Genomic DNA, 27178 nt, shown 5'->3' on the forward strand with positions numbered 1-27178 from the left:
TATAAAAAAATGAGACTTTAATTTCAAATGACTAAAGCAGCAGTTACAAAACACTGCAGCTAAAAAAAAAAACATAAGGACAAGATCTAGTACATAAACATTAGAAGTGGCCATTATGACAGCACGGGGCAGGGCTTGGCCATATTTTTAAAAACATGTTGTCAATTATTTTGACATTTGTTCCAATTAGAAAAAATAATGTAACATATATTGCTAAAAAATTAAATAATAGATTTACACATAGTAAAATTTAAAAAAAGAAAAATAATTCTGAAACTTACAGGCAGTCCCAGGTACAGAATAATTAAAACTGACATACAGACCACTGGTCAACAGTACAGGAAACAGCATTGCACTAACCCATATAATAATAGGGGGAAGTACAAGTATACAGCTTAGCACTAGGCTACAAAAGTAGTAAAAAAAAAAATACAAAAAAATAGCTCTGGGAGAGCCAGATAAGAAAAAATGTTTGCATGACCTGTTAATAAAGTCTAGGTCTACTGTTGGTTTTACATGTGTTCCATCAGAAATAGAGATTACATCCTAGCCCTAACCTCCAACAGGACAGTGAGTGTTCACACCAGAGACTGGAGATGACAAAGTGGATACCTTATGATCACCATTAGATAAGACAAAGTGAATTAGTATTGTAAAGTTTTAAATAGACTAAGGGGATGAGCTCAATGCTTGAGTGAAGTCTGTCGATACCAAATAGTAAATATTATTAGACTCTTTATTTAATAATAATAATAATAATCTTTATGGAACGTTTTATTTTTAACTGTGAAGGTGAGTGTAACTACATTTCTCATCTATGATACCCTTAGACTAAACCTCAAAACTGCATTTATAGCAACACAGCAAAGCTTTCATATTAATAACAGCATAGTAAATGTTATCAGTTTTATTTTAAATATAATAATTAAACAATATTTTAGTGGAGCTGAATAACGTCAAGTCACTATTTACACTATATAGAGCATAGAACAAATTGTGCATGGATGTGACACTAATGAACATTAATATGATAGCACACAAAAGCAGGGGAGAAAATAAATTGAATTAAGCATAATGTAGCAAGGCTTTGGTGTTGTGACTCTATAGAATATCCAAGGTTAACTGAAGACATGTTTAGTGTTTACAACATTTTCGGTAGATGACCCAGAAGTGATGTTCTTCATTAGTATACATGAATAAACATACATATACAAGTTTGCTTAATACAATAATAATAATGATACTCTACCATTTGAACTTCCCTCCTCCAAAAACAAAAAATATAAAAACATTTCGAACTGAAACAAGAAGATTGAGGGGGAAAAAAAGGAATATTTAACAAAAAATGAACAAATGACTGGATTGATTGTCAAGATATACCTAAATATAGAACAAGATACAAGTCAATTATGGTAATTCCAACTAATTAGTTCTTACAAAGTACATCACTTGACCAGTTGTACCTCGTATTAGAAATGATAGTTTTCCTAGCTTCAGGACCATTTCTAGTAATGTAACCATGTCGTGAGGTTGGGTTACAGGGTTCAGGATGTATAACTAGGAGAAGTATGTGTCGCCACTCTAGTAGGTGAGCATGGGTACTCGAGTTTGAGTTTTGAGTTTAGGCACATTGGAACAATTTAGGCCATGTCGTGCCCGTAATCCTTTAAGGATCACTCTCCCTTTACATAACAAGGGCTAAATTCTATACAGTTAAATCATTAAAAACAAGGTCTATTCACAGTTAAAATAGTAAAGGTAGTAAGAATTTAATAATTTGGTAAAAATCTTATGTAAAGGTGGGGAGGATTCTTGTTTCCTACTGTGTCCTGTATTGCAGCTTGATCACTAAGATTGTCTTGAGAAGGTCTGAATTTGATGTAGCATTAGGGTAATGTTCATTTCTTTCAGACGCAGTAGGAATGTAAAAACATCTTCAACACCCAGCAATCAAAAGATAATGGCAGGTTCCCTTAGAGCACAAGGAAGGCTCTAAATGATGGTAGAAAAGGAAACAATCTCTAATGTATCTACTGTGTCTGTGTCTTCACCTCTAGGAATTGTTTTCCCTCTCAAGATGTTCACTGTCAAGAGAACAAAGATTGATCAAAACATTTTCATAGTCAGTGAAACACAAAACTTGGCAAAGCTTTACTTAGGGGTTCAGTATAAAGAAAATATAAAGAGATATACACAGCATTGCTTACCATTTTATTCCCTATTCTTGATCAATATTTTGGTTTACATTTCATCTTCATGTCGGTCCATGTTCATCATGCAGGTCTACATCTTCATGTTGTCTACCTTTTCATCATGCTGGTCTACATCTTCATCATGTTGGTCTACATCTTCATCATGCTGGTCTACATCTTCATGTTGGTCTACCTTTTCATCATGTTGGTCTAAATAAGAATAAAAAAATTAATAAGAAAAACTTTTGCCTTGAAAAGGAAAAAAAAATATTCTTCTATTGCTTTTATTTTCATGTTAAAAAATAAAACTATTCTGATGATGCAGCTTTGACTTTATGTTTAACTTAGTATTTTATGAATAAACTTTAAAGAAAAAAAAATACACCCAAGACACTTACTCCAGCAGCAAAGAAAAACTACCCAAATTAAGTGAAAAAAAAAATATGTAAGGTTTATTAAGCCTTTAAAGAGTAAGGAATTTATTGGAGATTTTCAATTATGCCAAAAAACTATAAATAACTAGCTAGTTAGTGGATCTGGTGTACAGAATACAGAAAGCTTTAATATTTAGAGTGAAAATTCTGCTATAGAAGTTTGTGCATTTCTAGATAAATAAAATCACAACTTTTTAAGTTGTTTTGCTTGTAGTCCAAACTAATTTGTTTTGTTTAGTTGGCAATAGCAATCTTTCCAAATAGCTACAGAGACTGTCTAGATTGTTTCAAATTCTCTAGGTTTATTCTTTTTATTTTTTCTTCTATTTGATCTCACTTTCTTTATATTGCCTCAGCCAGTGCTTAATGCACTAAGTTTCTTAGTGATGTGACAAATGACCATGAAACACACTGACAGAAAGTGGAGTAAAAGAGTTATAAAATCTTTCTGTTCTAGCACTAATGAAGAGGGAGGCGACCACTTTATCCAGATCTGATGTAACTGGTTTAGTGGCTGCAGATTGTCTTCAAGAATGCATAAATGAGACCAGATAATGTTTCAACATTACTTACATGTACACTGCACTTGCTTGATATTCTTGTCAAATGTTTGACATGTTTTGATTGTTCCTTGAGAGTTGAAGAGAAGCTACTTCCTTGACCAAACGTCCAGCAGAATAAATGGTATCAGGCAAGATATGAGCATCAAGATGACCCCACAACAGTCCAGCGCACATACCACATGACCAGGCAGCCATCCATTCTTATGAGAAGACAAAGTCTTAGTGTAGTGACCTCTCTTGCTTGATGTTTTTCTGGTAACTTGTTGCACAAAATAATATACAACTGAAATGACTTTAGGAAAAAATGATGAAAATCTAGGAGGAAAAAAAAAGCAAAGTGGAGGAAAAGTTACAAAAATAATACACATTTTGTTAATGTTTTATTTTATGTCAGTTCTCTACAATTATATGGAATTTGAAGAGTTGAGTATGAATTAGATAATAATTTACTTCTCCCACGTTAGTTGTTAGTAACACCAGGTTAGAAGTTAGTAGCAACAAAATGATGTAGAAATGGACATGGCTTTATTTAATTTAGTCTTCTTGGTGTTGACAGTCATTTACTTGTAGCACCAAACTTCTGGTAGACAACTAAACTGCTGTGGGCATGGTATATCTTAACTAATGAAACCTCAAATAACTTGAATAACTGTCTTATGAACAAAACTAAATATAAAATTTATAACATAGACAAAATAACCTGTAGTAGACTTCAGTAATATAACATAACATATAACGTTTCATAACAAAATCTAACTCACTAAAATAACATAACCTTTTGGTTTCACGTTCTGAAGTCTTCTGTCTTAACTAAGACAAAATGACGACAATGCCACATATTTAGCATCATTCACAACCAATCGCTAACCTCTTCCCACTGTCACCATAGAAACACACACACTCCATAACACTTCTGCTAGTCCAACATTCTTTCACTGAATCAAGCCCCAAGAGACCAATCTTTAGCATTCTTTTTGTCCATATGTAAAACTTTGCAATCACCATTTTCCTAATCTTTACTAGTTACACTTAGCAGACACTTTAGCAGATATTGGAAATAGGAATAGTGGAAATATTTTGACTAATCAACCATCAAAAAAACTCAAGTAGATTCCTATTTCTCTACCTTGATATCTGCCAACAAAAACAATTGATACATTTGAACCTCAGGAAGAAAAAAATATGAAATATAAAGTTGTACTTAAAAAAGTCCAAGTTAACAAAACTTTATATATGGATTTAAATTGCAGATATTGACAAGAACCCTAATTTTTTAGCTTGATAACTGTAAAGAAAACAAAACTAACATTCAGTAAAAAGAATTGAGATTAAACATTTCAAGTATATTGTTAATGAAACTGAAAAAAAAAAATAAAGTGGTTCTGGGAGCAATAAACAGGACTTCACATTTTTAAAAATTCTATGGATTATATAAGAATAATGGTAATTAAAACTAATAAATAAATAAATATAAATAGAGATAGAGTTACAACATTTGATGTATCCTAAAAGTGATAAGAAGCCTAATAGTTGCAGCCCCAAAAAATTGATAGGACACCTGAGGTGTTCACACAGGTGACTGGATATGATGTGCCCCAACAGTTGGTAGGAGAGAAAAGGTGCCTTACTAAATGATAGGACACTTGAGGTGCCCCAACAGTTAGTAGGAGAGAAAAGCTGCCTTACTAAATGATAGGACACCTGAGGTGCCCCAACAGTTGGTAAGAGAGAAAAGGTGCCTTACTAAATGATAGGCCACTTGAGGTGCTTTAACAGTTGGTAGGAGAGAAAAGGTGCCTTACTAAATGACAGGACACTTGAGGTGCTCCAAGAGTTGGTAAGAGAGAAAAGGTGCCTTACTAAATGATAGGCCACTTGAGGTGCCCCAACAGTTGATAAGAGAGAAAAGGTGCCTTACTAAATGAAAGGACACTTGAGGTGCCCCAACAGTTGGTAAGAGAGAAAAGGTGCCTTACTGAATGATAGGGCACTTGAGATGCAACAACAGTTTGTAGGAGAGAAAAGGTGCCTTACTAAATGATAGGGCACTTGAGGTGCCTCAACAGTTGGTAAGAGAGAAAAGGTGCCTTACTAAATGATAGGACACTTGAGGTGCCCCAACTGTTGGTAAGAGAGAAAAGGTGCCTTACTAAATGATAGGGCACTTGAGGTGCTCCAAGAGTTGGTAAGAGAGAAATGGTGCCTTACTAAATGAAAGGACACTTGAGGTGCCCCAACAGTTGGTAAGAGAGAAAAGGTGCCTTACTGAATGATAGGGCACTTGAGATGCAACCACAGTTTGTAGGAGAGAAAAGGTGCCTTACTAAATGATAGGACACTTGAGGTGCCCCAACTGTTGGTTGGAGAGAAAAGGTGCCTTACTAAATGATAGGACACTTGAGGTGCCCCAACAGTTGGTAAGAGAGAAAAGGTGCCTTACTAAATGACGGGACACTTGAGGTGCTCCAACAGTTGGTAAGAGAGAAAAGGTGCCTTACTAAATGATAGGGCACTTGAGGTGCTCCAAGAGTTGGTAAGAGAGAAATGGTGCCTTACTAAATGATAGGCCACTTGAGGTGCCCTAACAGTTGGTAGGAGAGAAAAGGTGCCTTACTAAATGACAGGACACTTGAGGTGTCCAACAGTTGGTTGGAGAGAAAAGGTGCCTTACTAAATGACGGGACACTTGAGGTGCTCCAACAGTTGGTAAGAGAGAAAAGGTGCCTTGCTGAATGATAGGCCACTTGAGGTGCCCCAACAGTTGGTAGGAGAGAAAAGGTGCCTTAATAAATGAAAGGACAATTGAGGTGCTCCAACAGTTGGTAAGAGAGAAAAGGTGCCTTACTGAATGATAGGACACTTGAAATGCCCTAACAGTTTGTAGGAGAGAAAAGGTGCCTTACTAAATGATAGGCCACTTGAGGTGCCTCAACAGTTGGTAGGAGAGAAAAGGTGCCTTACTAAATGAAAGGACACTTGAGGTGCCCTAACAGTTGATAGGAGAGAAAAGGTGCCTTACTAAATGACAGGACACTTGAGGTGCTCCAACAGTTGGTAAGAGAGAAAAGGTGCCTTGCTGAATGATAGGCCACTTGAGGTGCCCCAACAGTTGGTAGGAGAGAAAAGGTGCCTTACTAAATGAAAGGACAATTGAGGTGTCCTAACAGTTGGTAAGATAGAAAAGGTGCCTTAGTAAATGACAGGACACTTGATGTGTCCAACAGTTGGTTGGAGAGAAAAAGTGCCTTACTAAATGATAGGACAATTGAGGTGCCCCAACAGTTAAAAGGATATTTGAGGAACCAAAACAGTTATTAGGACACTTGTGGTGCTCCAACAGCTGATAGGACACACTTGAGGTGAACAACAGTTGGGGTTGAGTTTTTTTTTTAGTTTGGCACAGCGGCACAATTTAGGCCATGTTGTGCCCGTAATCCTTCAAGAATTAATCTCCCTTTAAATCACAAGAGTTAAATTCCATGTAGTGAAATCATTAATAGCAAGGTCTATTAACAGTTAAAATAGTAGAGATAGTAAAAATTTAATAATTTAGTAAAAATCTTTTGTAAATATATCTTCACAATTTCACATTTCAAATCTTCGTAGACAACCCTACGTCCCGGAAAAACACTTGGTATGATAGAGGTATACTCAAACTATGAAAATAATGTAACTGAACTGTGATGCTGGGCAGTGCAGCCTATGTTAAATCAACTGACACATGTGACACAGGGCTGTGTACTTTAAAAGGACTGATGTAAACAATTCCCATGTAGATCAATGGTGAAATGGAGTTTTTCAACACCGTTGGGTCACACCAGGCTGACACAGTAGAGGACCAGTCCAGTTAAGGAGAGAAAAGTACAAGTTGTGATATTCAGACATTCACTGTTGCCAGTTGTTAAGTTTTTAATTGTTTATTTATTTATTATTGATTACACTCATTAAAGCCTAAGTTATCAAGTTTTTGATATAGCCTTATTATTCTGTCCAGAGGTTAGAGAATTGTAACTATAAAAACTGTAATTGTACATTTTCAGACAAGATAATATTAAATTTGTGTCAATATATATTACATCTCTCATAAAGTAAAGTCAATAATTTTGTGCAGTACATGTATATATATATATATATATATATATATATATATATATATATATATATATATATATATATATATATATATATATATATATATTGAGTTGAAGTTGGACAGTAATTGTGAATTTTGACAGAGGAAGACAGTAAATTTGTGCCAATGTATATTATATATCTCTTCAAATAATAGTCAGTAATTTTGTTCAGTACATGTAAATATATTGTATTATAGTTGGACAGTAATTGTAAATTTTGACATTGGCAGTAAATTTGTGTTGATGTATATTTATTATATATCTCAAGTAATAGTAATTGTGTGCAGTACAAGTATTCTATTGAAGTTGGCCAGTGAAAAGATTAAGAAGCACTCTTCAACGTGATGAGCTATATCAGTGTTAGCATTGACTGACATTACAGGAAGATAATCAGTATTGAAATATATTACTGATAATTTTGATTTTGATTTTTAATTTTTATACGTTCTATATTTAGAAAGCTGGTGACAGTATTATTCTTGTCAAAATTTGATATTACTGATATTGTGTCCTTGTTAATTTTTTTAATTTTTTCATTGTGTAATATATATATGATCAGAAATTGAGGTTATAGAGGTCGCAGATTTAAAACTTGTAGATTTTTGTGTTTAGACTATTGTTTGTTTAATGTTTACATTGTATTAATATTGTACACAATTTCTTGGGGTTTTTAAGTCATTGTTATTGATATTTGTAAGTAGTTGTAGTATTTCTTTCAAAGTTTCTTTGTTTGTTTTTTTCCTACTGTTCTTGTTTGTATTTATATATTGACCAAATCTTGCTTTTGGAAAAGGATGGGCTTTAGGGTAAGAGATTGAGGTCAATGTGTTGCTTGAATCCTCCTCACTTTAATCAAAATTTTCAGTGCAAGGACACTCAGTCATCATCATATCATCATTTATATAATTGTAACATTTTGGTATAAATTTAGTTACATTTTTTACATTATAATATTTTATTAATTTTGTTTTCTCCTTATTAGGATAATTTTATGAAAGAATAATACATTATAAAAACATAATAATTGATTATGACATTGATTATTAGATTGTTGACGATTGTTTGTTTGTTTTACATGTTTCGGATGTTCCTTCAGAGTTGAAGATAATTACTTCCTAGTCCAAACCTCCCGCAGGACGACGGGGGATGGGAGCGGGCAGGGTTTGAACCCGGGACCATCGATAAATCTGAACGACAGTTCAGCGTGCAAACCGCACGACCAGGCAGCCATCCATACGATTGAGTGTGTAATGTTAATATTGTCAGTGATTGTAAACTATAAAAGATATTAGATATTTTATTATCTATAAAATAGTACAGAATGCATTGGTACATTTGGTAAGTATTAATAGATACATGGCTGAATATACTGAAGTAAAGAAAGTTGCTGACTTGTTTGGTCTTAAAGATGAAAAGAAAGATGTTTTGAAATAAATAAATGGAAAGAAAGCTGAAATAGAAAGAGTTGGCGAGAACACAAAGAGAAATGCAACTAGAAATGCAACTAGAAATGCAACTAGAAATGCTGAAAGAAATTAATTGTTCATCCCCTGAGTATTGGAAATATTCTCTGTTACGCCGATCACTTTCAGCTCACCAAACAAAAAGACTGCTTTTGGCATATGTTCATCCCCCATATGGCATACGTGCCCTGCCTAGCATAACTGTCAGACAAAAAGAAGTCATTCTATACATAGAGACAGAAGAGAGCACCTAGTTGCATGCGGCTTCAGAGTGAGATTGCTGGAGGTCACTTACAAAGGCCAAGGGATACACATTTGAAAAGAAAATCTGCTGCCAAAAACAGATATAGGCGCCGAAAAGAAAATCTAAATCAACTACTGGAAGACAATGGTAATGCCTGCAATTTGGCAAAATATGTAGGCCAAACTGGGGCTGCATATCCACGGGAAATACTGCACTCAATCTTTGGACTTGCAGACAAGTGATATTGGAAATATGTCAGGTATTCCAAAGAATCTTTGGACTTGCAGACAAGTGATATTGGAAATATGTCAGGTATTCCAAAGAATCTTTGGACTTGCAGACAAGTGATATTATTATTGGAAATATTTCAGGCATTCCAAAGAATCTTTGGACTTGCAGACAAGTGATATTGGAAATATGTCAGGTATTCCAAAGAATCTTTGGACTTGCAGACAAGTGATATTATTATTGGAAATATTTCAGGTATTCCAAAGAATCTTTGGACTTGCAGACAAGTGATATTATTATTGGAAATATTTCAGGTATTCCAAAGAATCTTTGGACTTGCAGACAAGTGATATTATTATTGGAAATATTTCAGGTATTCCAAAGAATCTTTGGACTTGCAGACAAGTGATATTGGAAATATTTCAGGTATTCCAAAGAATCTTTGGACTTGCAGACAAGTGATATTATTATTGGAAATATTTCAGGTATTCCAAAGAATCCACTTCAATAGTTGATAACAAGGAGCAATGGGAGAATGTTCACATTGTGACTGGGGTGACATCTAAAAGACAAAGACAAGAAGCCAAAAACATAACTGAAACAATGATCTCTACTGAAGTGATAGTAAAACTCCTCCTGGCTACCTCCATTTGAGGGGATAGTTGGATGCAATCCAAAGAGATCTTTAAAAATATAATTTAATAAAAATAAATTGGCGCTGATATGTTGTCTAAGAATGAATTTGAATTTATAAATAAAGTAAGAGAAAACAGTTATTAGTTATCATACATCTAAAGTAGCTAAAGCTAATTCAGATAAACAATTAAGAAGACAAAGGAACATAACAAGTTAGCACTGCAGCTTGAGAAGGCTGAAAGGAGATAAGTTTTTGTGTGGTTGCATGACTTTAAAAAAAATAAAAAGATCTGAAATGGAATTGCAAATACTTTTTGATTACCACATTAAGTGCAGAGATGAAAAACCTGCGAATTATCACACATTTGTACACAAACATTTGTAGATATCCTCATTACAATTAAATAAAGATGTTAAAATTTCTCCGTTAATCATTCCTATAAACACGAAGATGGCTAAGGAGTCCAGTCTTCGCTTTTAAAATTCCTCCATTAATCATTCCTATAAACACGAAGATGGCTAAGGAGTCCAGTCTTCGCTTTTAAAAGTCCTCCATTAATCATTCCTATAAACACGAAGATGGCTAAAGAGTCCAGTCTTCGCTTTTGAAAAGTCCTAAGCTAAACATAGTAATGTCATCAATTAAATGTGTTTTCTCCGCAACTATTTAGTTGGTCTGCAAGTGCAAATGTTGATTAGTGTGCGCTGCATCACGAGCGGCGATATTTCCTTTGATGGACACGTTCATATGTTCCTTGAGTGTGACTTAATTATTGATTTTTACAAACGTTCAATCGGAATATAAATGAAGACGTCTAACACAGTTATACATCCGTATGAATTTCCTTTTCTAAGCACTCAAAGAATGATTTCACTGGGAATTGCAAATACATTTTGATCACCACATTAAGTGCAGAGGTCAAAGACCTGCTAATTAGCACACATTTGTACACAAATGTTTGTAGATATCCTCATTACAATTCAATAAAGTTGTTACAAAACCTCACTGGTTACATCACTTCACAGTGTCTCAATGGATAAGAGATGAGCGTGATACAAACGACAATCCCAACTGTTCCTGCACAATCATCATATATCTGATGGCTTATATTTTCATCCTTTTTTTTTAACTCTTGTTTTGCAAACGTGCATCAGTTGAATAGTTGGAGCCCAATAAAAAGTTTCAGGCTTGCTTTTTTCACTGACTCCTGTTTTGAGCTTGTTGACCTACAGCTTCATTTTGATGAACTGACTGTAACAATATTTGTGATGACGTCGTGTTCAAGCTATTGAAGGTGGTCTACAAGCGTCCGGTTTGAGGGCTGAATCAGCCTCACAAACTTCGCACTCAACTAATGTCGAGTGAGTTGAATCAGCGTCAAAGCTTGCACTCAACTAATTATGTCCCAACTATTATTCAACTGAGCCGAAATAACCGGTTATTTTACAAACTCATTCTTCTTTGTTGTTTTTTTGAATGCCTTTTAACATTCCAAGTTATGATGATGCTTTGTCCAAGGCATTGTAGCACGTGAAAAAATGCAAAACAAGAAAAAGGATGTGCACTGTTGGGTTGTCTACAAATGCACAGACATAACCAACAATTTCGTCTTGGATCAACAATTCAATTGATGACAATATTACTACATCTAGTCCTCAGCTAAAAATCCTCAATTTTTCAAAAATGAATACAATATCCTTTCCTATAAGTACGAAGATGGTCATGGAGACCGATCTTCTTTGAAAAAAAATCCTCAACTACATCCTTTAAACATGAAGATGGCTAAAGAGCCCAGTCTTCACTTTTAAAATTCCTCCATTAATCATTCCTATGAACACGAAGATGGCTAAGGAGTCCAGACTTCGCTTTTAAAATTCCTCCATTAATCATTCCTATGAACACGAAGATGGCTAAGGAGTCCAGTCTTCGCTAATAAAATTCCTCCGTTAATCATTCCTATGAACACGAAAATGGCTAAGGAGTCCAGTCTACGCTTTTGAAAAGTCCTAAGCTAAACATAGTAATGTCATCAATTAAATGTGTTTTCTCCGCAACTATTTAGTTGGTCTGCAAGTGCAAATGTTGATTAGTGTGCGCTGCATCACGAGCGGTGATATTTCCTTTGATGGACACGTTCATATGTTCCTTGAGTGTGACTTAATTATTGATTTTTACAAACGTTCAATCGGAATATAAATGAAGACTTCTAACACAGTTATACATCCGTATGAATTTCCTTTTCTAAGCACTCAAAGAATGATTTCACTGGGAATTGCAAATACATTTTGATCACCACATTAAGTGCAGAGGTCAAAGACCTGCTAATTAGCACACATTTGTACACAAATGTTTGTAGATATCCTCATTACAATTCAATAAAGTTGTTACAAAACCTCACTGGTTACATCACTTCACAGTGTCTCAATGGATAAGAGATGAGCGTGATACAAACGACAATCCCAACTGTTCCTGCACAATCATCATATATCTGATGGCTTATATTTTCATCCTTTTTTTTTAACTCTTGTTTTGCAAACGTGCATCAGTTGAATAGTTGGAGCCCAATAAAAAGTTTCAGGCTTGCTTTTTTCACTGACTCCTGTTTTGAGCTTGTTGACCTACAGCTTCATTTTGATGAACTGACTGTAACAATATTTGTGATGACGTCGTGTTCAAGCTATTGAAGGTGGTCTACAAGCATCCGGTTTGAGGGCTGAATCAGCCTCACAAACTTCGCACTCAACTAATGTCGAGTGAGTTGAATCAGCGTCAAAGCTTGCACTCAACTAATTATGTCCCAACTATTATTCAACTGAGCCGAAATAACCGGTTATTTTACAAACTCATTCTTCTTTGTTGTTTTTTTGAATGCCTTTTAACATTCCAAGTTATGATGATGCTTTGTCCAAGGCATTGTAGCACGTGAAAAAATGCAAAACAAGAAAAAGGATGTGCACTGTTGGGTTGTCTACAAATGCACAGACATAACCCACAATTTCGTCTTGGATCAACAATTCAATTGATGACAATATTACTACATCTAGTCCTCAGCTAAAAATCCTCAATTTTTCAAAAATGAATACAATATCCTTTCCTATAAGTACGAAGATGGTCATGGAGACCGATCTTCTTTGAAAAAAAATCCTCAACTACATCCTTTAAACATGAAGATGGCTAAAGAGCCCAGTCTTCACTTTTAAAATTCCTCCATTAATCATTCCTATGAACACGAAGATGGCTAAGGAGTCCAGACTTCGCTTTTAAAATTCCTCCATTAATCATTCCTATGAACACGAAGATGGCTAAGGAGTCCAGTCTTCGCTTTTAAAAGTCCTCCATTAATCATTCCTATAAACACGAAGATGGCTAAAGAGTCCAGTCTTCGCTTTTGAAAAGTCCTAAGCTAAACATAGTAATGTCATCAATTAAATGTGTTTTCTCCGCAACTATTTAGTTGGTCTGCAAGTGCAAATGTTGATTAGTGTGCGCTGCATCACGAGCGGCGATATTTCCTTTGATGGACACGTTCATATGTTCCTTGAGTGTGACTTAATTATTGATTTTTACAAACGTTCAATCGGAATATAAATGAAGACGTCTAACACAGTTATACATCCGTATGAATTTCCTTTTCTAAGCACTCAAAGAATGATTTCACTGGGAATTGCAAATACATTTTGATCACCACATTAAGTGCAGAGGTCAAAGACCTGCTAATTAGCACACATTTGTACACAAATGTTTGTAGATATCCTCATTACAATTCAATAAAGTTGTTACAAAACAACTCACTGGTTACATCACTTCACAGTGTCTCAATGGATAAGAGATGAGCGTGATACAAACGACAATCCCAACTGTTCCTGCACAATCATCATATATCTGATGGCTTATATTTTCATCCTTTTTTTTTAACTCTTGTTTTGCAAACGTGCATCAGTTGAATAGTTGGAGCCCAATAAAAAGTTTCAGGCTTGCTTTTTTCACTGACTCCTGTGTTGAGCTTGTTGACCTACAGCTTCATTTTGATGAACTGACTGTAACAATATTTGTGATGACGTCGTGTTCAAGCTATTGAAGGTGGTCTACAAGCATCCGGTTTGAGGGCTGAATCAGCCTCACAAACTTCGCACTCAACTAATGTCGAGTGAGTTGAATCAGCGTCAAAGCTTGCACTCAACTAATTATGTCCCAACTATTATTCAACTGAGCCTATTATTCAACTGAGCCGAAATAACCGGTTATTTTACAAACTCATTCTTCTTTGTTGTTTTTTTGAATGCCTTTTAACATTCCAAGTTATGATGATGCTTTGTCCAAGGCATTGTAGCACGTGAAAAAATGCAAAACAAGAAAAAGGATGTGCACTGTTGCACAAATGCACAGACATAACCAACAATTTCGTCTTGGATCAACAATTCAATTGATGACAATATTACTACATCTAGTCCTCAGCTAAAAATCCTCAATTTTTCAAAAATGAATACAATATCCTTTCCTATAAGTACGAAGATGGTCATGGAGACCGATCTTCTTTGAAAAAAAATCCTCAACTACATCCTTTAAACATGAAGATGGCTAAAGAGCCCAGTCTTCACTTTTAAAATTCCTCCATTAATCATTCTTATGAACACGAAGATGGCTAAGGAGTCCAGACTTCGCTTTTAAAATTCCTCCATTAATCATTCCTATGAACACGAAGATGGCTAAGGAGTCCAGTCTTCGCTTTTAAAAGTCCTCCATTAATCATTCCTATAAACACGAAGATGGCTAAAGAGTCCAGTCTTCGCTTTTGAAAAGTCCTAAGCTAAACATAGTAATGTCATCAATTAAATGTGTTTTCTCCGCAACTATTTAGTTGGTCTGCAAGTGCAAATGTTGATTAGTGTGCGCTGCATCACGAGCGGCGATATTTCCTTTGATGGACACGTTCATATGTTCCTTGAGTGTGACTTAATTATTGATTTTTACAAACGTTCAATCGGAATATAAATGAAGACGTCTAACACAGTTATACATCCGTATGAATTTCCTTTTCTAAGCACTCAAAGAATGATTTCACTGGGAATTGCAAATACATTTTGATCACCACATTAAGTGCAGAGGTCAAAGACCTGCTAATTAGCACACATTTGTACACAAATGTTTGTAGATATCCTCATTACAATTCAATAAAGTTGTTACAAAACCTCACTGGTTACATCACTTCACAGTGTCTCAATGGATAAGAGATGAGCGTGATACAAACGACAATCCCAACTGTTCCTGCACAATCATCATATATCTGATGGCTTATATTTTCATCCTTTTTTTTTAACTCTTGTTTTGCAAACGTGCATCAGTTGAATAGTTGGAGCCCAATAAAAAGTTTCAGGCTTGCTTTTTTCACTGACTCCTGTGTTGAGCTTGTTGACCTACAGCTTCATTTTGATGAACTGACTGTAACAATATTTGTGATGACGTCGTGTTCAAGCTATTGAAGGTGGTCTACAAGCATCCGGTTTGAGGGCTGAATCAGCCTCACAAACTTCGCACTCAACTAATGTCGAGTGAGTTGAATCAGCGTCAAAGCTTGCACTCAACTAATTATGTCCCAACTATTATTCAACTGAGCCGAAATAACCGGTTATTTTACAAACTCATTCTTCTTTGTTGTTTTTTTGAATGCCTTTTAACATTCCAAGTTATGATGATGCTTTGTCCAAGGCATTGTAGCACGTGAAAAAATGCAAAACAAGAAAAAGGATGTGCACTGTTGGGTTGTCTACAAATGCACAGACATAACCCACAATTTCGTCTTGGATCAACAATTCAATTGATGACAATATTACTACATCTAGTCCTCAGCTAAAAATCCTCAATTTTTCAAAAATGAATACAATATCCTTTCCTATAAGTACGAAGATGGTCATGGAGACCGATCTTCTTTGAAAAAAAATCCTCAACTACATCCTTTAAACATGAAGATGGCTAAAGAGCCCAGTCTTCACTTTTAAAATTCCTCCATTAATCATTCCTATGAACACGAAGATGGCTAAGGAGTCCAGACTTCGCTTTTAAAATTCCTCCATTAATCATTCCTATGAACACGAAGATGGCTAAGGAGTCCAGTCTTCGCTTTTAAAAGTCCTCCATTAATCATTCCTATAAACACGAAGATGGCTAAAGAGTCCAGTCTTCGCTTTTGAAAAGTCCTAAGCTAAACATAGTAATGTCATCAATTAAATGTGTTTTCTCCGCAACTATTTAGTTGGTCTGCAAGTGCAAATGTTGATTAGTGTGCGCTGCATCACGAGCGGCGATATTTCCTTTGATGGACACGTTCATATGTTCCTTGAGTGTGACTTAATTATTGATTTTTACAAACGTTCAATCGGAATATAAATGAAGACGTCTAACACAGTTATACATCCGTATGAATTTCCTTTTCTAAGCACTCAAAGAATGATTTCACTGGGAATTGCAAATACATTTTGATCACCACATTAAGTGCAGAGGTCAAAGACCTGCTAATTAGCACACATTTGTACACAAATGTTTGTAGATATCCTCATTACAATTCAATAAAGTTGTTACAAAACCTCACTGGTTACATCACTTCACAGTGTCTCAATGGATAAGAGATGAGCGTGATACAAACGACAATCCCAACTGTTCCTGCACAATCATCATATATCTGATGGCTTATATTTTCATCCTTTTTTTTTAACTCTTGTTTTGCAAACGTGCATCAGTTGAATAGTTGGAGCCCAATAAAAAGTTTCAGGCTTGCTTTTTTCACTGACTCCTGTTTTGAGCTTGTTGACCTACAGCTTCATTTTGATGAACTGACTGTAACAATATTTGTGATGACGTCGTGTTCAAGCTATTGAAGGTGGTCTACAAGCATCCGGTTTGAGGGCTGAATCAGCCTCACAAACTTCGCACTCAACTAATGTCGAGTGAGTTGAATCAGCGTCAAAGCTTGCACTCAACTAATTATGTCCCAACTATTATTCAACTGAGCCGAAATAACCGGTTATTTTACAAACAGATTCTTCTTTGTTGTTTTTTTGAATGCCTTTTAACATTCCAAGTTATGATGATGCTTTGTCCAAGGCATTGTAGCACGTGAAAAAATGCAAAACAAGAAAAAGGATGTGCACTGTTGCACAAATGCACAGACATAACCAACAATTTCGTCTTGGATCAACAATTCAATTGATGACAATATTACTACATCTAGTCCTCAGCTAAAAATCCTCAATTTTTCAAAAATGAATACAATATCCTTTCCTATAAGTACGAAGATGGTCATGGAGACCGATCTTCTTTGAAAAAAAATCCTCAACTACATCCTTTAAACATGAAGATGGCTAAAGAGCCCAGTCTTCACTTTTAAAATTCCTCCATTAATCATTCTTATGAACACGAAGATGGCTAAGGAGTCCAGACTTCGCTTTTAAAATTCCTCCATTAATCATTCCTATGAACACGAAGATGGCTAAGGAGTCCAGTCTTCGCTTTTAAAAGTCCTCCATTAATCATTCCTATAAACACGAAGATGGCTAAAGAGTCCAGTCTTCGCTTTTGAAAAGTCCTAAGCTAAACATAGTAATGTCATCAATTAAATGTGTTTTCTCCGCAACTATTTAGTTGGTCTGCAAGTGCAAATGTTGATTAGTGTGCGCTGCATCACGAGCGGCGATATTTCCTTTGATGGACACGTTCATATGTTCCTTGAGTGTGACTTAATTATTGATTTTTACAAACGTTCAATCGGAATATAAATGAAGACGTCTAACACAGTTATACATCCGTATGAATTTCCTTTTCTAAGCACTCAAAGAATGATTTCACTGGGAATTGCAAATACATTTTGATCACCACATTAAGTGCAGAGGTCAAAGACCTGCTAATTAGCACACATTTGTACACAAATGTTTGTAGATATCCTCATTACAATTCAATAAAGTTGTTACAAAACCTCACTGGTTACATCACTTCACAGTGTCTCAATGGATAAGAGATGAGCGTGATACAAACGACAATCCCAACTGTTCCTGCACAATCATCATATATCTGATGGCTTATATTTTCATCCTTTTTTTTTAACTCTTGTTTTGCAAACGTGCATCAGTTGAATAGTTGGAGCCCAATAAAAAGTTTCAGGCTTGCTTTTTTCACTGACTCCTGTGTTGAGCTTGTTGACCTACAGCTTCATTTTGATGAACTGACTGTAACAATATTTGTGATGACGTCGTGTTCAAGCTATTGAAGGTGGTCTACAAGCATCCGGTTTGAGGGCTGAATCAGCCTCACAAACTTCGCACTCAACTAATGTCGAGTGAGTTGAATCAGCGTCAAAGCTTGCACTCAACTAATTATGTCCCAACTATTATTCAACTGAGCCGAAATAACCGGTTATTTTACAAACTCATTCTTCTTTGTTGTTTTTTTGAATGCCTTTTAACATTCCAAGTTATGATGATGCTTTGTCCAAGGCATTGTAGCACGTGAAAAAATGCAAAACAAGAAAAAGGATGTGCACTGTTGGGTTGTCTACAAATGCACAGACATAACCCACAATTTCGTCTTGGATCAACAATTCAATTGATGACAATATTACTACATCTAGTCCTCAGCTAAAAATCCTCAATTTTTCAAAAATGAATACAATATCCTTTCCTATAAGTACGAAGATGGTCATGGAGACCGATCTTCTTTGAAAAAAAATCCTCAACTACATCCTTTAAACATGAAGATGGCTAAAGAGCCCAGTCTTCACTTTTAAAATTCCTCCATTAATCATTCCTATGAACACGAAGATGGCTAAGGAGTCCAGACTTCGCTTTTAAAATTCCTCCATTAATCATTCCTATGAACACGAAGATGGCTAAGGAGTCCAGTCTTCGCTTTTAAAAGTCCTCCATTAATCATTCCTATAAACACGAAGATGGCTAAAGAGTCCAGTCTTCGCTTTTGAAAAGTCCTAAGCTAAACATAGTAATGTCATCAATTAAATGTGTTTTCTCCGCAACTATTTAGTTGGTCTGCAAGTGCAAATGTTGATTAGTGTGCGCTGCATCACGAGCGGCGATATTTCCTTTGATGGACACGTTCATATGTTCCTTGAGTGTGACTTAATTATTGATTTTTACAAACGTTCAATCGGAATATAAATGAAGACGTCTAACACAGTTATACATCCGTATGAATTTCCTTTTCTAAGCACTCAAAGAATGATTTCACTGGGAATTGCAAATACATTTTGATCACCACATTAAGTGCAGAGGTCAAAGACCTGCTAATTAGCACACATTTGTACACAAATGTTTGTAGATATCCTCATTACAATTCAATAAAGTTGTTACAAAACAACTCACTGGTTACATCACTTCACAGTGTCTCAATGGATAAGAGATGAGCGTGATACAAACGACAATCCCAACTGTTCCTGCACAATCATCATATATCTGATGGCTTATATTTTCATCCTTTTTTTTTAACTCTTGTTTTGCAAACGTGCATCAGTTGAATAGTTGGAGCCCAATAAAAAGTTTCAGGCTTGCTTTTTTCACTGACTCCTGTTTTGAGCTTGTTGACCTACAGCTTCATTTTGATGAACTGACTGTAACAATATTTGTGATGACGTCGTGTTCAAGCTATTGAAGGTGGTCTACAAGCATCCGGTTTGAGGGCTGAATCAGCCTCACAAACTTCGCACTCAACTAATGTTGAGTGAGTTGAATCAGCGTCAAAGCTTGCACTCAACTAATTATGTCCCAACTATTATTCAACTGAGCCGAAATAACCGGTTATTTTACAAACTCATTCTTCTCTGTTGTTTTTTTGAATGCCTTTTAACATTCCAAGTTATGATGATGCTTTGTCCAAGGCATTGTAGCACGTGAAAAAATGCAAAACAAGAAAAAGGATGTGCACTGTTGGGTTGTCTACAAATGCACAGACATAACCAACAATTTCGTCTTGGATCAACAATTCAATTGATGACAATATTACTACATCTAGTCCTCAGCTAAAAATCCTCAATTTTTCAAAAATGAATACAATATCCTTTCCTATAAGTACGAAGATGGTCATGGAGACCGATCTTCTTTGAAAAAAAATCCTCAACTACATCCTTTAAACATGAAGATGGCTAAAGAGCCAAGTCTTCACTTTTAAAATTCCTCCATTAATCATTCCTATGAACTCGAAGATGGCTAAGGAGTCCAGACTTCGCTTTTAAAATTCCTCCATTAATCATTCCTATGAACACGAAGATGGCTAAGGAGTCCAGTCTTTGCTTATAAAATTCCTCCGTTAATCATTCCTATGAACACGAAGATGGCTAAGGAGTCCAGTCTTCGATTTTAAAAGTCCTCCGTTAATCATTCCTATGAACACAAAGATGGCTAAAGAGTCCGGTCTTCGCTTTTGAAAAGTCCTAAGCTAAACATAGTAAAGTCATCAATTAAATGTGTTTTCTCCGCAACTATTTAGTTGGTCTGCAAGTACAAATGTTGATTAGTGTGCGTTGCATCACGAGCGGCGATATTTCCTTTGATGGACAGGTTCTTATGTTCCTTGAGTGTGACTTAATTATTGTTACAAATCTTCCATCGGAATATAAATGAAGACGTCTAACACAGTTATACATCCTTATGAATTTCTTTTTAAGCACTCAAAGAATGATTTCACTGGGAATTGCAAATACATTTAGATCACCAGATTTAGTGTAGAGTCTCAATGAATGAGAGATGAGTGTGATACAAATGACAATCCCAAATGTTCCTGCACAATTATATACATGTAATGGATTAAATCTTTTTTTTTTAAATTTGTTTTGCGAATGTGCATTAGTTGAATATCTGGAGCCAAATAAATAGATGCATCATGAGCGGCAACATTTCCTTTGGTGGAAAGGTTTATACTGATTGTTCATTGAATGTGTTAGGGGTTAGGATTTTTTGCATGCAATTGTATATCATATCACATGGAATAGTAGATTTTTTTTTTCACATTAACTCCCAACATGAAAATATAATGCACATTTTTCCACACCTTAGAAATGAAACAGTTTAAGAATATTCAAGTCAACTTAATATGTCATTATATTGCACATAATCACAAGAAACCATGACTGTTTTTTTGTCACACTATCACACACTGAAGAATTGAAACAGTTTATTTAGTTAAAGATCCACATGAAGTCAAGTCAACTTGTTTATGCAATAGTACATCATATCACTGTGAATTGTAGATCCTTTTTTTTTGTCCAATTAAGTACTGGGTTGTAAAGACCATGCACATTAACACATAGTTGCATGGCAATTGTACAACAAAATAATATTTAGCTACAATAGTAACTTGAATCATCCCAATCTCCAGTAACTTGAATCATCCCAATCTCCAAGTGGCAAAATGAAAGTTGATGGTGATTCACAACTTTTCATTTTTGTGTTTAAATTCCATATTTAGAATACATTACTATTGAAGTAATCCAAATGACAAAGAATCCAATTCCATTATTTGTTGAAATATATTTACATTTATACAGTTGGAATTATTTCAGAGCAATTCAGTTTTTCTGCAAAATTAATAGGAACATCCACATATTTTAACTGAAATTAAAATGGTACATCACTAAGTTTAACAAATGAAAATTCAGTTTACTTTCATAACTAGACACTACTAAAACAAATACAAAACAAATTTCTTTAACTAGACAGGTGAACTTACAAGTTGTGTGTGAAGTTATGTGTTTGTGAAGTAATTACTGACATCATAATATACAAAACAAATACAGGAACCATGCATACATATACAACATACAACTAATGCAGGATATTTAAAGTATCATGCACATACAACATACAACTAATGCAGGATATTTAAAGTAACATGCACAAACAACATACAACTAATGCAGGATCATCACTTTACAAAAAATAAATGCTGTGAAGTATAAGAATATTTCTTACCTTATTCTGACTATGGCTCCATTTGAAGAAATGGCAGATGAACTTAAGATAAAACATGTTGATCATTTGTAGATCGGTAGAATCTTTTTTACACTGAGAGAGACGTTTAATGTTCCTTCTGTAGCTTTGAAATGTTCATCCTTTTTCCTTGACCTCATGTTTAATTGACCATTTAGTCTATAAGTGAGTTAAGAAAAATGCACTGTTTAACAAATACATCACATTTAAATGCATAACCTTTAAATGCAATATTGATAAAATTAGTGCATTTTAATATGTGGCAGTTTTTAATCTTTTCATTCAAGAAGAGCTTTTTCTGTCTCAGACTTAATGTTTAAAAAGAATGTGTTTTTTAGTGATGGTCACTTTGCTTTCAAATAATAGTCATACTATCTCACTGTGTGATGGAAAAATAGAAAAGGTTTATGAGACTTCATGGTATTTTAATGTCAATTTTTTTATGTATCTCTCTTTGATAGGAGGTATAGTGGCTGAGCGGTAACACACTTAGCTTCTGAAGTCCCAGGTTTGAATCCTGATATTTTAAATTTTGGGACCTTTGGGTACGTCAAGATTCTACCCAACTCTAATGGGTACCTGACATTAGTTGGGGAAAGTTAAGGCGGTTGGTTGTTGAGCTGGCCACATGACACCCTGGTTAACTGTGGGCCACAAAACATGACCTTTACATCATCCTTCCTATAGATCACAAGGTCTGAAAGGGGAACATTTTTTTAAATAAGAAAATCACATTCAACTTTTCATTTGGCTGTATAGATAAATGTGCCACGAAGAATGATGCAAATTGCTTATTTTAAATTTTTAGAAAGTAATGCAGTCTAATGTGAGTTCATTAATTTGTGTTTTTAACCCAACAGCTCCATCTTTTAGGTTTTGAAATGCTATCCAATTAAACAAAAGGAGGTAACTAATTTTTTTTTTAAATAATAATTAATAAAAAAAATGTAAATAATACAAACAAAATAAATAAATTACATAAATAGAAAAATATAGCTAGTTTTAAAATACTTCAAATATCAAAAGTATAAGTACACATTTTAAAAATATCTAATTTCACAAGTAGGCCTTATAAGCTACCCTATCTAGACTTTTATTTAAAATATTTTTAGAAAAACAAAAGACTATACAGATCTGGCTTAAGTTTTGTGTTTTGGTTCTAAACTAGCTCTTATTGTCTGAAAGTTTAAGAAACTATTGCTAGGGTCCTAAAAAAATACATCAGAATTAGGCTCCTATTGTAAAAACAATGCATCTTAAAGCAAAAGATCTTGGGTTATAGTGTAAAAAAAATATTTATTACCTTGATATGTAGATCACTAGATAAACTTTATGACAATAAAGGTGACAGTGGAGAATCAAGGCATCAGTGAAGAATCAGTGCACAATGATTGAGCCACTAACCTCCAGATCAGTAACATGTAGAGTCTGTCTTTAAAAAAAAAACTTGAATGTTGAAGCAAATTTACAAATTGAAAGAAAAATGTCAATAATCTAAAAAAAAAAAAAAAAAAGGAAACAGTAATAGCCCTTGCCCAAGTGTATTAATATATATATATATATATACTAGACATATTTTACCCGCGACCCGCGGGTCTTTATTTGCTTATTACTGTCGATATAGTGTTTTTAAAACATTTAAACGAAATAATAATGTAATAAATAAAGCGAATGTGTAAATGTAAAAATAGTATGAATGAAGCCATCAAATCAAAATAGCTAATCTACTTAAATCCATTTTTATTCAAATTAAAACATTTGCTTGTAGGCCTACATATATTTGATTAAAATTTGAAATGAATAGACTTAATTTTGTATGTTCATGTGTTAAAGTATAAAGTAGATCTTGAGGTAGACTTTTTTCATGAAAGAATATAGGCCTATCTCAACATGGCTACGCAGCTTTAGCGAACAGCAAACGAATGTATTAAAAATGCTTTAGAAACACAAATTTAAATGTTAATTTGATTAAAATATGAAATGAATGGACTATAATTAGTATGTTCATGTGTTAAAGCATAAAACTATCTTTGCAAAAAAAAGTTTTATCATCTTAAGAGTTCAATAAGAGTTTTAGAACTAGGCATAGACTATATCCAACTAATGTAAAAATGCTTTTGAAACACAAATTTGAAGGTTAATTTTATTAAATAATGAAATAAATAAAATATATTTTGTATTTTCATGTGTCAAAAAAAAAAAAAAGTGCAAAGTTTAGTTCTAAAAATTAGATCTAGATCTAAATCCTTTCGATCTTTTCTCATGTCAACATTGTAAACATCGCCTAGATCCATAAAATACTATAGCTGTAAGTGTAATAGAGCTGGTCTTTTTTTTTTTTGAGGGTCTTAAGTTTGTTTTAGGGCCACAATACATACACTACGGTCTAAGTTGGTACCCAAGGAACATTTCTGCCAAGTTTTATCAAGATTTTATTTCTATACTGGAACATACATACATACGCCAAACATTCTGCTTTATATAATATATATATATATATATATATATATATATATATATAAAATAAAATATCAACCTTACACCACCTTATTAAAAGTTCACATTTTGGTCCTAATTTGTTAACTTTAGAAGAAAACATGTAGCTTATAAACCTAAAACTAGAGCAATGTTTGAAAATTTGCTGGCCAAACAACCCATGGTTAACCAATGGCCATAGAAACAGTTGAGCTTGACACTATCTGACCCATGATCACTTGGTCTGAAACGAGTACTCTAAAGCTAATACACTAAAACTAACATTTCATGTGTTTATAACAGATTTTTATATGCCTTTAAAATTAACAATTTTTTTTTACTTTGCTTTAAGATATTTGATTGCTACACTAGAACTCACCTATTGTTCTTAGAGAATTACTTAAGTAACCTTGGACACAAACTTGATCTCCTTGGCCTGACATATCCAGACTCCTGACATTGAAGTACAGTAAAGTGGGTCCCTACCAATGCAAGAAAGGTGTACACACTGTTTGGCAGATAGACTTGGCAATGAAAACTTGTACATCATAGGGGTGCACTGCTGATAGCTGATACCCTGAAAACAGTTTGAGATCACAATCTTATTTGATTGACCTAAATTTTAAATTAATATTATAAATGCCTTTTAACATTATATTAGTTATGATGATGCACTGTCCAAGGCTAAGTAATGCATCAAATGACGATGAAAGTTGTCTAACAAACTAAATCCCTATAGCTTTTAATATTTTCTTCTTTTGTAAAATGTGTGTGGTGAATGAAAATTAAACTTTGTCCTCACCGTGTAGCCCATCTTCATAGAGTTCAGACAGACCATCAGACATTTGTTGATATGCAGTTCAGGGTTATGCTCACCAAATCTAAGGCTTGACCAAAACACAGACAAATGGTTGAGAATAATGTTTTAAAAATTTGAATAAATTGTTTTAGAATTAACTGTAGAAGAAAAAAAATGTCTTACTTTGGCTTTGAAAGATTTAATTCATAAAAATGCCAAAGAGAAAACTAATAATATGAAAGCAGATTAACTAGGAATATTAGTTGCTTGGATAGGATGACCAATTGTTTGCTTGTTAAGTTTCTGAAATATGGAGACCTCAGATACTGGAATTAGAATATTTCTTAAAATAACATTGTTGTATAATAATAGTAAAATAATATATTTAATGTGCCTTCCATTATCTTTTTAGTAAAATGTGTGTTTTGAATGAAATTTTGTACTCACAGTGTAGCCATCTTCAGTGTTAAGAGATGAACCAGACAGACCATCAAACATTTGTTGCTAAGCAAATCTGAAGCTTGACCAAAACACAGAAAAATGTATAACAAGTTATTTATTTTTTAACATGCAATGATAAATTATTTTAGAATTAGCAGTTAAAGAAAAGATAAAATTAAGTCTTACTTTGGCCTTGAAAGCTTTAATTCATAAAAATGACAAAGAGATAACTTATCTGATAGCAGATTACCAAGGAATATTAGTTGCTTGGATGAAAAATTGGTACTGTTGGCAGCAGAGAATGTGCACTTGTTAAGCTGATGACATATGGAAACTTGAACTAGATTATGTCTTAAATACACTATAACATGATATTTAAAATAACATTGTTTCTAAGGAAACAATAGTTAAGCCTATAAGTATTGCATAGTTTGACTATGTTAAATAAGATATGAAGGAAAAATACTTGCCCTATAATTAGAATTCCCATGATGTTTACTTCTAGTTTAAATTTCTTCATTCATATTTACCTGGCCTGTCTGTTTACAGCTTTGGCTTTTATCTCCCAGGCTAGTAGTTGATTAGTAATCAATACTCAACATCTCGAACTCTTCGAGATGGCTTTCAAATCTGTATGGCACACCATTTCTTGAATAAGATCTATCCAACATCTTAATCTAAAAAAATGTGAAAATATAATTTTATTTAACTTGTTACAATTATAATGACTATATGTACCTAACTCTAAATGCTAAATGACGGAAATGATTTTTATAATGTAAAAAATTTCAAAGCAATTACCAAAAGCCAAGAGGACAAAGAATATTCAATATGTTATCTAATATTGAGTCCAAGAATATCCATGATGAAAAAGCTTAGTGAAAAGCACAAATGCTGAGGTTCCCTAAAAAAAAAAAAAAAACATTATGTTAACATTGATATTCACCAATGCAAGCACTAACACAAAAGATAGAATTCAAATAAACATTTAAAAATTAGAATATTCATAATTTGCCTGTTGCTTTTGTATACATTAAAAAAAAAAAAAAAGACATTATATTAAAAAAAAAAAAAAGGTAAAACATTGAGATGACCTACTTGCCATATAAGCTCAATAAACAGATGAATGGAAAAAATGTTGAAACAGGTCCAGAATTATTAATGGCTACAGAACCACAGGAAGGGAATAGGCTGGACTTAAAAACTTTTGGATATGCTTGCTTATTGTTTCCCATAACTTGTAATTTTTTTTTTTTCATCACCCACATCTCGGGAGAACTAAGCTACAATCAGCATCTTAACCTGAAAGATGTAATATAAAATGTGTACAGGCTGATAAATCAAATACAAGTCTTAGTGAAGATTCTGGGATTTTTTGTCTAGACTTCATAATGAGATAATCCCCAATTGATCTAGCTCTCTAAATGTTAAGTGAAGAAAACAAGTTTTATCATACAATTGAACTAATTACCATAAGGCTAAGAGATAACAGAAAACATGTATTCTTAAATTGTTAGGAATATATTTAAAACATTTTCAATTAGCATGCAATAAAAAAAAAAAGCAAAAAAAAAAAAAAAGCAAA

General features: G+C 34.0%; 1 long non-coding RNA gene across 12 annotated transcripts; it reads right to left on the reverse strand.

The window, feature by feature from the left end:
• LOC106075895 (uncharacterized) lies at positions 1-26894 on the reverse strand. 12 transcript variants are annotated; one of them, XR_008779840.1, is made up of 13 exons: positions 26692-26894; positions 26395-26497; positions 26124-26270; positions 25780-25910; positions 25600-25672; positions 25336-25478; positions 25156-25240; positions 24733-24930; positions 23182-23310; positions 21861-22037; positions 3200-3481; positions 2208-2402; positions 1-2084 (listed from the first exon to the last, which is right to left on the reverse strand). It is a non-coding gene; the product is annotated as an uncharacterized LOC106075895 (long non-coding RNA). The 12 variants fall into 12 exon arrangements; XR_008779839.1 differs by lacking the exon at positions 25336-25478 and having other exon boundaries at positions 25156-25234; positions 25844-25910; XR_008779838.1 differs by lacking the exon at positions 25336-25478 and having other exon boundaries at positions 25844-25910.
• Between the last annotated feature and the right edge of the window lie 284 nt (positions 26895-27178).

The sequence above is a fragment of the Biomphalaria glabrata genome, chromosome 9 (genome assembly GCF_947242115.1).
Source record: "Biomphalaria glabrata chromosome 9, xgBioGlab47.1, whole genome shotgun sequence".
NCBI classification, from domain to species: Eukaryota; Metazoa; Mollusca; class Gastropoda; family Planorbidae; genus Biomphalaria; species Biomphalaria glabrata.